The following is an 11,315-nucleotide window of genomic DNA, read 5'->3' as shown; positions in this document are numbered from 1 at the left end:
ATCATTCTTTATGTTCAGCACAGCACGTTTTTTGACAAGAGTAGGAGGTAAAGGTATGTAACTTCTACCTCTGATGGGGGCAAATTTACTTAGCTTCAATTCTATTTTTAGAATGTCACCTTCTGACCATCCGGATCCTTTCATCTTTGCATCCTCTGCAGCTTGCTCAAACCGTTTCATCATTTCATCTGCCCAGTTTCCATTCAATTCTGCCATAGAATTAAGTGCTAGTTGTCTGGTTGAAACATGAACTTCTAGCACCTCATCACTGACTGTTTTGTATTTTATTAAACTGACTATCTGCACTTTTACTGGAGGTTCAATCAACAAATTGTTTGGAATTTGTTCAATGGCGTCTTGCACACTGGACTGCACATTTTGAGGATCCGTTACTTGTAATTCAACGGTGTCAAATACTGTCGATAAAGATTCTAATACAGAGTCTTCCATCGCTGTGAGTTTGATTTTATAACTCAAAATAAAAATATAAATTAAAAAAAATGAAGTTGCTTCCATTTTTGTTAACACTATAAAATCTGAAATAAAAAATCATTTAACATTTGTACCACGTGGAACTAATTGTAATTCCTCTTTTACAAAGGCTCTTTGCGGTGCTGGTTCTCTCAAGTAATATATAGGTGGATTTGTCTCTACTACTCTCTTGATTTCATGAATGTCAATACTCCAGATTGGATCCGTTGCACGCTTCCTGCTGTCACCCTCAGCTTCACCGGGTGCATATAAATATCTGACTTTCTGATTGAAAGGTAGTAATGCCACTGGTGTTGTTGACTTTGGAGCAACAGGTATTGTTTTCTGTTTGATTGCATCAACTGGTCTTAACCCTGTAGCTTTAAATACCTCCAGATTCATTGCTCTAAGTACTGATGGTAATCTTTTGACCCATTCAGTGTTACGCAATTTACTTTCTGTGTCCAAAAATTCCTGATGGTACTGATATGAAAACAGTTTTTCTGCCAACTGTTTGTTAAAGCTCTCAACAATAGCCTGTGACCTGTGGTTTCCTGGAATACCTCTCTTCACTGTAACATGATGTTTTAACAGAAGCTGGTTGACAGCTCCTTTAAACTCCTTACCATCATCGCACTGAATCATTCTGGGATACTTTAGTGGTCCACGTCTGTAAATTTCTTGCAGGGCAACAGCTGTAGCTATAGCACTTTTCTCTGTCAACGGTTCAGCATCTTTGTATCTTGTTGCAACATCAACTACAGTCAGTGCATACTTATATTTCTTCCTTCTGACTGTGTCGTGCGGTAAATACAGCAGGTCTATTTGATGAGTGTCATTCGGTTTAATGTTAACAAAGTGTGGTCGTGTAATTTTTCTTGGTGCAGGTAAATAGATCTGCCAAACTGCCTGCTTTGACAACCATTTCTTTGCTATATCTTGAGAAACACCTGCTGCGTCACTGAGCTTGTCAATAGCAGTTCTTCCTTTCCAGTATCCTTTTGGGGAATAATATATTTTAGATAACAAAGCATCACTCATGGTTTTTTAAATGACAGAATATTAAGATTTGACAGCACGCGCAATAAAGTAAACAACAGCCATACCAATAACAATGAAAACAATCTCGCCCACCTTCTGCTCTTCTGAAGGCTGATAAAAGTCACCCAGTTTTGGAGGAGCACTTGTCTTCATTTTCTTTCCAGTTACAAGATAGTATTCTTGAATGGCTGCATCAACATTGTCAAAGGTTTTGTTTGCATGTCCTTGCTGCCTGAGTTTATCATTCATAAAGTCTAACTGCGCAATTCGTTTCTTCTCGTATTCATCCTGTGCTTTCGCCAGTTGTTCCATGGCTTTGTTGTGCCTTTCCCTCTCTTCACCATTTTGCAGTTTAGAAAACAAATAGTTGCTGCCAGAAAATGCAAGCGCATTTACAATCGCACCTCCCACCACCATAACCAAGCTAGCCATTTTATTGTCTTACATGTTTATATTTTCTGGAATAATTCCTTGCTTCACCAGGAAGTCTTTTGTTGCAAAGGAAGCTGTCACAACACCAATTAGTTTAGCACCGTCTTCGAAGTCTAACTTTCCCAAGTCGGCTGGTTTCATTCTGAGGAGACTTTTACCCAGCATTGTGTAACCTACACTCAAGCCTCCAATCACTGCAGCGTGATAAACTAGATTAACTATTGTCTTTTCAGAACTCATTTTTATGTTATCAAAATTAAAATATTAAAATTATTCCATATGAAATGAATCCACTGCAGGTACTACTGTGGGCTTTTTTATTGTTTGTACTGCTTTGTTTGTTGGTTTTGGTGTTTCTGATTTTGGTGGTTCTGATTTTGGTGTTTCTGACACTTTATATTTGCCTTGCCAAAGTTTGTAAAGCAAGTATCCACCTCCTCCAACAACAGCTGCTACAGCTACTTTTCTGTATGATAGAAATGAAGATTTTAATTCTTGATCAGTTTGTGTGACCTTAGTCACTTCAGGAATGTTTGGTGTCTGCTCAACTTCAGACATAATGTTCTGCTTTGCCTTTTGATTTAACTTTTTTTGTCTGTTCCATTCGGCTAGTTTTTTTCCTGCTTCTACTCTACCAGGTTTCTTTGTCACTGTGTTCACTTCTGGTATTTTCGTCTGCTCCACTGTCTGCTTCAACTGATCTGTCATCTTTTTTATTCTGAAAATTAATGTGTTTGAAAGTAATTAATCCAGCAACAAATGGTACTAATAAAGCACCAAATCGATAATACAGGCCACAGGCAAGAGATTCGAGGGACTTGGAAACAACAGGGTCATGAGTTAGATCATGTGTTAAGTCTTCCTCCGAGTCGAGAGGTGTAAAATGTCCAAAAATCTTTGTGTACAAACCTATAACAGTCTGTCCAATACTTCTAACCATCTTAGAACCAAGCACTGATTCATACCGTCCATGATACTTTTCTATATCTTCTGAGGAAAGATGTTGTACTTCTTCCACAGTTAACTGCTGCCCAAGGTAGTGTTTTGTTTTTCCACAAACAGCAAGTGAATACAATCTTTCTTTTTTATCAGGTATAGTCCTACTGTCACAGATTTCAATATCTGTAGCAGTCTGCATCAGCAATTCATCACAGTTCATTTTATTTTGATGCAGAATAAAATTAAAATCTAGAAATTAAACTTGAGTAAGAACTTGGGTAGGAACTTAACAAGAACTTAGGTAGGAACTTAGGTAGGAACTTGAGTAAGAACTTGACAAGAACTTAGTAAGAACTTGACAAGAACTTGACAAGAACTTGAGTAAGAACTTGTGTAAGAACTTGACAAGAACTTGACAAGAACTTGAGTAAGAACTTGAGTAAGAACTTGACAAGAACTTAGCAAGGATTTCTACAAACATACATACTGAACTGGTTGATCAGTTTTTAAAACCAGTTTCGAGTGCTTAGAAGATTTCAGATTATTCTTTATTCTTTCTCTCTCCTGTTTGTTTTCAATGACATCATTTTCTCGAAGGCACTCTTCAAAACTGTCACGGTCCTTTGAATAGAACAATGTTATTGTTTTGAGTTGCTCTCTAAAGTCTTTCAGAACTGCATTGTATTTTTGTGTTAATATCCAAACTGATATTAATGCATGTCGTCCACTGAATGCAAGCTTTGCTAGTGCACTTTTCTTTCTAACAATGTCACGTTCTGCTGCACAGTCATCAATAATAAACAGTGTTGGCGTGTTCTGAAAAAGATCGAAATAATGCTCCAAGCAAACATTTAGACGATCAGAAGGATTTACAATAAATATATTTTGATCAGACCATATGAATTTTCTCTCCTTGTATGTTCTGTTATGCTTTATGGTTGGACAGAATATGACTATGTGTTCAAAGTGATTTATGTAAACAGTCTGTAATAAATCCAAAACATATCTTGTTTTACCGCAACCTGTTGCCCCACAAATCAAAGAACAGTGTGGATCTTTTGGAAGAAAATCTAGATACTTCATTTTAACACGTTCAATAAACAATATCCTGTAATCTGCTTTCAGAGATGTTTAACTGCGCATCTGACACAACAAACACGTAGATCTTAACTGATTTACTACTACTCCCTACTTCCTTTTCAATTTGTATTGTGATTCCTTCTGATCCGTTTTCAATTCGCCTTCCACTTCCATGCAGTTTGTTGTCGTCAGTTGTTCTGAGATCCAGCCATAACGCATATTTATTTGTCAAGAAATCTTCTACGCCAACACCGTGTAAATGTAGATCTTTAGCCACAAGATCAGATGTTGGGTCTTTCAATCTTCCTCCAGTAAAGTACTTTCTTGCTTCATCATAGTGTTGGTATGGCAGCATGCCAGATGCAAATATTTGGTTTGGCTGCCCTTCAATTGTGCAATATACTCTATTGATTAGTGGATTGTAAAACTTTTCTATTTGCCTTTCATATGAATCTTTTGGTTCCTCAAACAACATAAGTATTCCCTTCATTGACCTAGCTGGTGTATTCAAGTTAATGTTCCAGATTGGATCAGCCTGGCTTTTTGAAAGTGTACTGTGATTCAACACTCTTTCATAATAGATAGGCAGCTTAGAACTGTACTGATTTTCTATAAGTCTAGCCAGTTCAGGATGGTTTACAACATCAAACTCTAAAGAAATTCCAGACACCTTATACTTTGCTTCCGGGTCTTGTGAAAGCATAACACGATCATAACTATTGAAAGTCAGGTCGTATGACAGCCTGTCACGCAATGCTCCTTGATAGAAGGGAGGATGTGAATTTATGAGTTCAAAGTCAAGTGGAATACAAAATTTGTTTCCAAAAGCAACATTGACAGCGTTATCTTTTTTGTTGTCAGCTTTATCTCCTGCTCCTATTCTAACTTTTATCCCATTGTCTGACTGAATCCCTTGAAACACTCTGTTTTTCTTTTCATTGTCAGTTAACCAATTATCTGCATAAACTAAAAATACATCTGCATTATTCAATGACATCACTTCCCGCCCTTCCAGTTTGACAGTAATCTTCCTCACAATTGCTCTTCCTACATTATAAGCCAAAGTCCTATTTTCATCTGAGCCAGATTCTAATTCTAATTTGAATGATAGTCTTACAGTGCCCGGTACAATAACATCGTTCTTACCTAGATTAGGAAACCTAACAGTAAGTATTTCATTCTGATCAATAGTAGAAGGATTATTTGTAACTATAACTGTTTGCCTTATTCCTTTTACCCCGAGAGGTTCTTTCAGCCTTCTGTAAGGATCAAGAACAGAACCGAACGATTGTGCCATCTTTTTTTATTTTCAAAATAAAAAATAAGTTACAAATGGCAGAAGGTGGATTTGAAGATTTATTTGAGCCAGCGGACGACATGAGCGAAGCAATCCCTTTGGTTCCCTACCATCATTCACTGCATTATGAGGTGGCACGACATGAACTTCTGGAAGGTAAAGTTAGAGATTTCTACAAAAGTTTAGGAGAAGAACCTGATGTTTTAGATCCAAACCAGTTCAAAATGGAAGCAAATCATTTATATACAACTAGCGATAAAGGAGAAAAAGTCCAACTTACATATAAATCTAATCCTGCTAAGTTTCTATCAAAAGTTTCACTAAAACAAAAACTTACTGCTAATCGACTTAGGCAATTAGATATTGTGCCTAGCACACGGTCATCATCTTCCCATGTTGTTTCCTTACTTCAACAAGCAGAACTAGGACTACCAACTGCTACTCAAATAGAATCTGTTCCATTGCAAGATCTTAATAAACTTGCAGATGAGGCTGATCAACTTATACAAGAGATAGAAACTTCTTTTTCTGAGGAAACTTCACTGAAGACTCCACATGAACTATTACCTATGAGAGAAATAGAAGCCCTTAATCAATCACTACAAACCATCAGAGGTGAAATAGCAAATAATCTGTCAAAACTAGGTCAGCTGGATGAAGATATAAACAAAGAGAAACAAAAACTTGCTGATGCTGATGATTTGAACCTAGAACAAGAAGTAAAAAACAGAATTTCTAAGCGTTTAAAAGATTTGCAGGAGGAGAAAGCCATAAGGTTAGAAGTTCTAAGTAACAATAGAGAACAACTGAGAACACAGGTCAGCAGAATAAAAAATACAATTCAAAGAATCCTTTACGAAGACACAACTCTTGCTGAAAGAATTAGAACGCTTTTCAGAGAGCAGGGAATCACAATAGCTAGTATACTAACTGCGTTAGGATTTGCAATAAGCACATTAGTGTTAACATTCACAGGTGGCACTGTCACACCTCCACCTCCACCTTCACCTTCATCTCCATCTGATCCGGGATGGGTAAAGAAACAACTCAAACACATTGCAGAACTATTAAAGAAACTAGCAGCAAAAGCTTTGGATGCACTTCCAGGAATCATTGGTTCAATTGTTAGCTGGCTGTTATCTTTTGCAGGTAAAGTTGTTGGTTTCATGGCTGAACATCTCTGGACTCTAATAGTTTTAATTGCAGGTGTTCTGCTAACGAGAATAAAGCAAAAGTAAGCCTACACCCACTCCACCAATTACTAGAGCAGTCTTCTGCGATTCATGATCATCACTAATACTAACAGCTTGATCATCACTAGTGACAGAATGATCTTCACCTGCAGCGTGATCTTCACTTGTCACGCTTTGTTTCTGTTCATTGTGATATGGCTGTAACATCGTTCTGATTTCTGAATTCAGTTCTTCACCCTTTCCAAGCGGCTGGGTGTCACTAGCAATAATGATTTCATTGTTATAATTTGTTATTGTTCCAATCTGCAGCTGGAGATCAGAAGGTAACATGTAAAGGCCGTTACCAACAGCAAAGTCAACTTTTGATCTTGCATAACGGAGAGAGTCTTGATACCTTTTGATGCTGGAAGGCAGATCAACTGCAGAGTTTATGACATCTTCTAAATTTGATAACAACTGTTTCTGTGCACCAAACCCTGTGCTTGTTCTCATTATGTTTGATCGTGTCTGTGCCTGCGAGCCTAGCAAGCACCACGCATATGTTCGGATAGATTCATTGATCCTTTCAACACCTGATCCAGTGAAACCTTTGCCGGTGTCTAATATAAAAGTAGTCCATGCATTGTGGTGCTCTTGTTCTATTGATCCTAACTGTACCTGCACATTTGAAGAAAAAGATGTATGACCTGGCCAGTAATCAAAATTATACCTCCTGTGGACACCCCATAAATATAGTGTTCCCATGCCATGGTTTTTGTCTTGCTTTTGCCTAAAGTCGGTCTTAAAATCTATATTGAATTCATTGCAGAGACGCTCATACACTTTCATGTTTATTCTATTGTTGAATGGGTTCCAGCTCTTTTCATGCGGCATTGGTGCCTGAAGTTCAGACAAGATTCTCCTGCACTGATAGTAAACGTGAAATGTGTACACACACTTTGTCAGTAAGTTTGAATTATTCATGTGGTCTGCATAGGACACTCCACATCCTGTGGTTGCACAGAATATTGCAAAGTTTAACTGATTCTGATAGAACTGAATTGGGTGAGAGTTCCACATCTTTGGAACACTATCATTTTTGATTGGGGGATTTAGGTAAGAATGAAATGGGTCAGGCACTTTAACGCGAATGGATTCTGTTTCTGTTACAGCAAAGTCCAACTCATGGAAAGAAATAGTCTTTGGATTGTAATATGGTCCAGTTTTGTATTTAACGTCTTTGTTGAATTTATACTGAATCATTTTTGTTGTTGAATAAAAAATGTTTATCACACTAACAAATGTGAAGACTGGTGTGCCAGTTAAACTTGCAAACCCTATCAACAATCAAAATGGAGGAATGAAAGTTGCACTGCATGAAATTATGTACAAGGTTACTTGGTATAATATCAGTAAAAAAAAGAATAACAACTGGGTTAGAATTAATGGTAAAACACATTCTGTAGAAGATGGTTACTATGACTTCTGCACTTTAGAGAAAGAATTGTTTGCTCCAGTAGGTATTACAGCGAGTTTAAATCATGCAAGTCTCATTGCTACTCTTACTATGCCCAAAACTAGAGAAGTAAACAGATCATTTGAGTTTCCAACCAAACTCCTTGATATGCTTGGAATTACAAATATATACAAGGGAACACGTCCCATTGACATGGATGTTAACAGTGTACTGTTTGTTCACATGAGAGAGCTTAACACATCCTATAATCTGTTTAATGATCAGCGTTCTGATCTGCTTAGGATTCTTCCACCGAGTGATGCCTCTTTTTGTAAAATGCACGTGCCAACATTTAAGACACTTCAGTTCAAGGACTTGGAGGAAGGGTGTCATGAATTCCTACACATTGATCTGAAAAATCAAAGTGGACAACCAGTTGATTGTTTGTTTAACATTACATTGGAAATAGTTCCATAAAATATTGAGTATTAAAATGTCGAGTGGACCTACAATAGTTTATCCTGTTGCATGTTCAACTATAGAGTTGAAAGATTTAGCAGACGCTATCGACTTTGAGAGCAATGCTGAAGTTGGTGCGGTGTATGCATTCGAGTTTACAGACACTGGTCATTACAAGAGAAAGGAAATCGACGATGAAAAGAAACCAAGATTCCTCAAACTAGGTCAAATCCGTGATGTTAATGTACCTGATCCAATTGTCGATGACATATACTACATGTGGAAACATCAGAATAAAAAATGGGTACTTAGTCCTGTTATCAAAAAGATTGACTGGGAAATGAAGTTTGAATTTGTGAGTCCATACACTCTTGTTGGAAAAGACGACACATTCCGTAAGTCAATCAATGCTAAACCACTAATTGTTAGCCTTGTTCCTGCGTTTAACAGCAGGGGAGAAGTTGCAGTTAAACCTTTCCATAAGAACAACTATCTCATTCACAGAAAACAAAGTGTTGAAAAGGACGCTGACACCATTGTCGATTTTATACCCAAGCTTCCAATAGGGCAGAATGCAACTATGATATTTGATATAGTTGTCAGGAAAAGGGAAGAAACCACAAACACTGTTCTAATGAGAGGAATAAATCTCAACTGGAGACCATTAAATGTTGAAGAAGTCAGAGTATTTATTGCTGTTCAAAAGGATTCTAACACAATAAAAAAACAGACGTCAAACCAAAATGTTGTTGTTAACGCAGATATAAATAATTTAACAGAAATAAGCTACCGGAGTAGGGACTCCAGTTTCTCTAATCCTAGGTGGTGTCGCAGCAGCAGTTGGTGGTTTATCATTTATAGCATCAGCTATAATGAAAAAAATTGTGAAAAAGCTTGAAAAACACGAATCCATTTCCACTCTTGCATCATCAAAATTGTCTAGCCTAAAACTGTCTATCAGTAAAGCACTTGAAGATTCAAAAGTTTCTGACGAAGAATTCAAACAGATACAAACAGACTTTGATGACTACAAAAGTAAGAAAGCAAGTATTCAAACAAAAACACGAGCTGAATATAACAAGCCAATCGATATAGAAGATCTGAAAAAGCAGTTTTTAAAAAAGGGGATTCAAATAGGACGGGAAGAAAAAGTAAAAATAGAATCACTTGTAAAGAGTTAACTATTCGTTTAGACAGTCACATTGCATGTATCAGATATAATTCTAACAGTGAAAGAACACATGAAGTAAAGTTTGTAAATGAGAGAGCGTATTGAGCTTAAGAATGTTGTATCAGAGAAAGGGAGAATGTACGTTCTGGGTTACTGATTCCGACAGACCCGGCATTGGTTCAAAACAACCTTACTTTACTGTATTTTTTTTGTATGGATTTATGCAGTATTTTTCTGATTTTGTCGCATGTTTCATTTTAGTAAAAGTTTAGTCCAGAAGCCTATTTTGCGTTAATATTTAGGGTCTGTCGGAATCGGTGAGCCAGAACGTACATTCTCCCTTTCTCTGGGAGTACATACTGCTGTATCTTATTCTGTATATGTAGATGTAGGTGTGTTTTGTCCTGTTACAGTGGGGGAGGGGGGTGTTGTACACACTGCTGTAAATATAGATGTAGGTGTGTTTTGTCTTGTTACAGTGGGGGAGGGGGGGGTGTGTGTGTGTACATACTGCTGTAGATGTAGGTGTGTATTGTCCTGTTACAGGGGGGGGGGTAACATACTTCTGTAGCTGTAGGGGGAGGGGGGTACATACTGCAGTAGTTGTTGGTGATTTTTGCACTGTTACCTGTAGCTGTAGGTGTGACGTGTATTGCATTGTAACACTTGGGGTGGGGGGGGGGGGATGTACATACTGATCTATCTGTAGCTGGTGGTGTGTTTTGCACTGTTACACACTTGGGGGGGGGTGTACATACTAACTGCTGAATCTGTAGCTGTATGTGTGTTCTGCACAGTGACACTGGGGGGGGGGGGGAGGGGGTTGTACATACTGCTGAATCTGTAGCTGTAGGTGTGTTTTGTACTGTTACACTTGGGGGGGGGGGGGTGTGCATACTGATGTATATGCTTGGCGCTGGTGGACAATATTCACTTTTTTGGCCCAAAACACACTTTTTTGGCCAAAACTGGCGGTTTTGGCCAAAAAAGCAAAGTTTTGGCCAAAAAAGTATAGTTTCGGCCAAAAACGCCAGTTTTGGCCAAAAAAGCAAAGTTTTGGCCAAAAAGAGATTTGGCCAAAAAAGTGAATATTGTCCACCAGCGCCAGCAAATACAAAAGATTTTGCCAAAAAAAGATTTGGCCAAACAAAAAAGATTTGGCCAAAAAGTGAAGATTTGGCCAAATCTTTTTTGTTTGGCCAAATCTTTTTTTGGCCAAATCTTTTTGTGGCAGAAGTTTGGCCAAATCTCCCGTTTTAGCTAACATAAACAGTTTTGGCCAAAACTTTTACATAGAAAGTTTTGGCCCAAAAAAAGTTATAGCCAAATCTATTTTATTTGGCCAAATGTGTGGGTTGTTTTGGCCAAATCTTTGTCTTTTTTGGCCAAAACTGGCGGTTTTTGCCAAAAAAAGTGAATATTGTCCACCAGCGCCAAGCATAGATGTAACTAGCTGAAGCTGTAGGTGTGTTATGTACTGTTACAGTAGGGGGAGGGGGGGGGGTGAACATACTGCTGTTTTTGTAGCTGTTGGTGTGTTTTGCACACAGGGGGGGGGGGGGGGATTGGGGTTGTATACTGCTGTATCTGTAGCTCTAGGTGTGTTTTGCGCTCTACACGAGGGAAGGGGGTGGAGTGTTGTATGTTTGGTACTGTTACAGTGGTGGCAGCGGGGGGAGGGGGATGTACATAATTCTGAATCTGTAGCTGTAAATGAGTTTTGTACTGTTACAGTGGTGGGGGGGGGGGGGGTTGGGGTTGTACATACTGCTGTAGCTGTAGGTGTGTTTTGCACTG

The sequence above is a fragment of the Littorina saxatilis genome, unplaced genomic scaffold (assembly GCF_037325665.1).
Source record: "Littorina saxatilis isolate snail1 unplaced genomic scaffold, US_GU_Lsax_2.0 scaffold_625, whole genome shotgun sequence".
NCBI classification, from domain to species: domain Eukaryota; kingdom Metazoa; phylum Mollusca; class Gastropoda; order Littorinimorpha; family Littorinidae; genus Littorina; species Littorina saxatilis.
The sequence above is the reverse complement of the archived record's forward strand: the minus strand, read 5'-3'. Positions refer to the sequence as shown.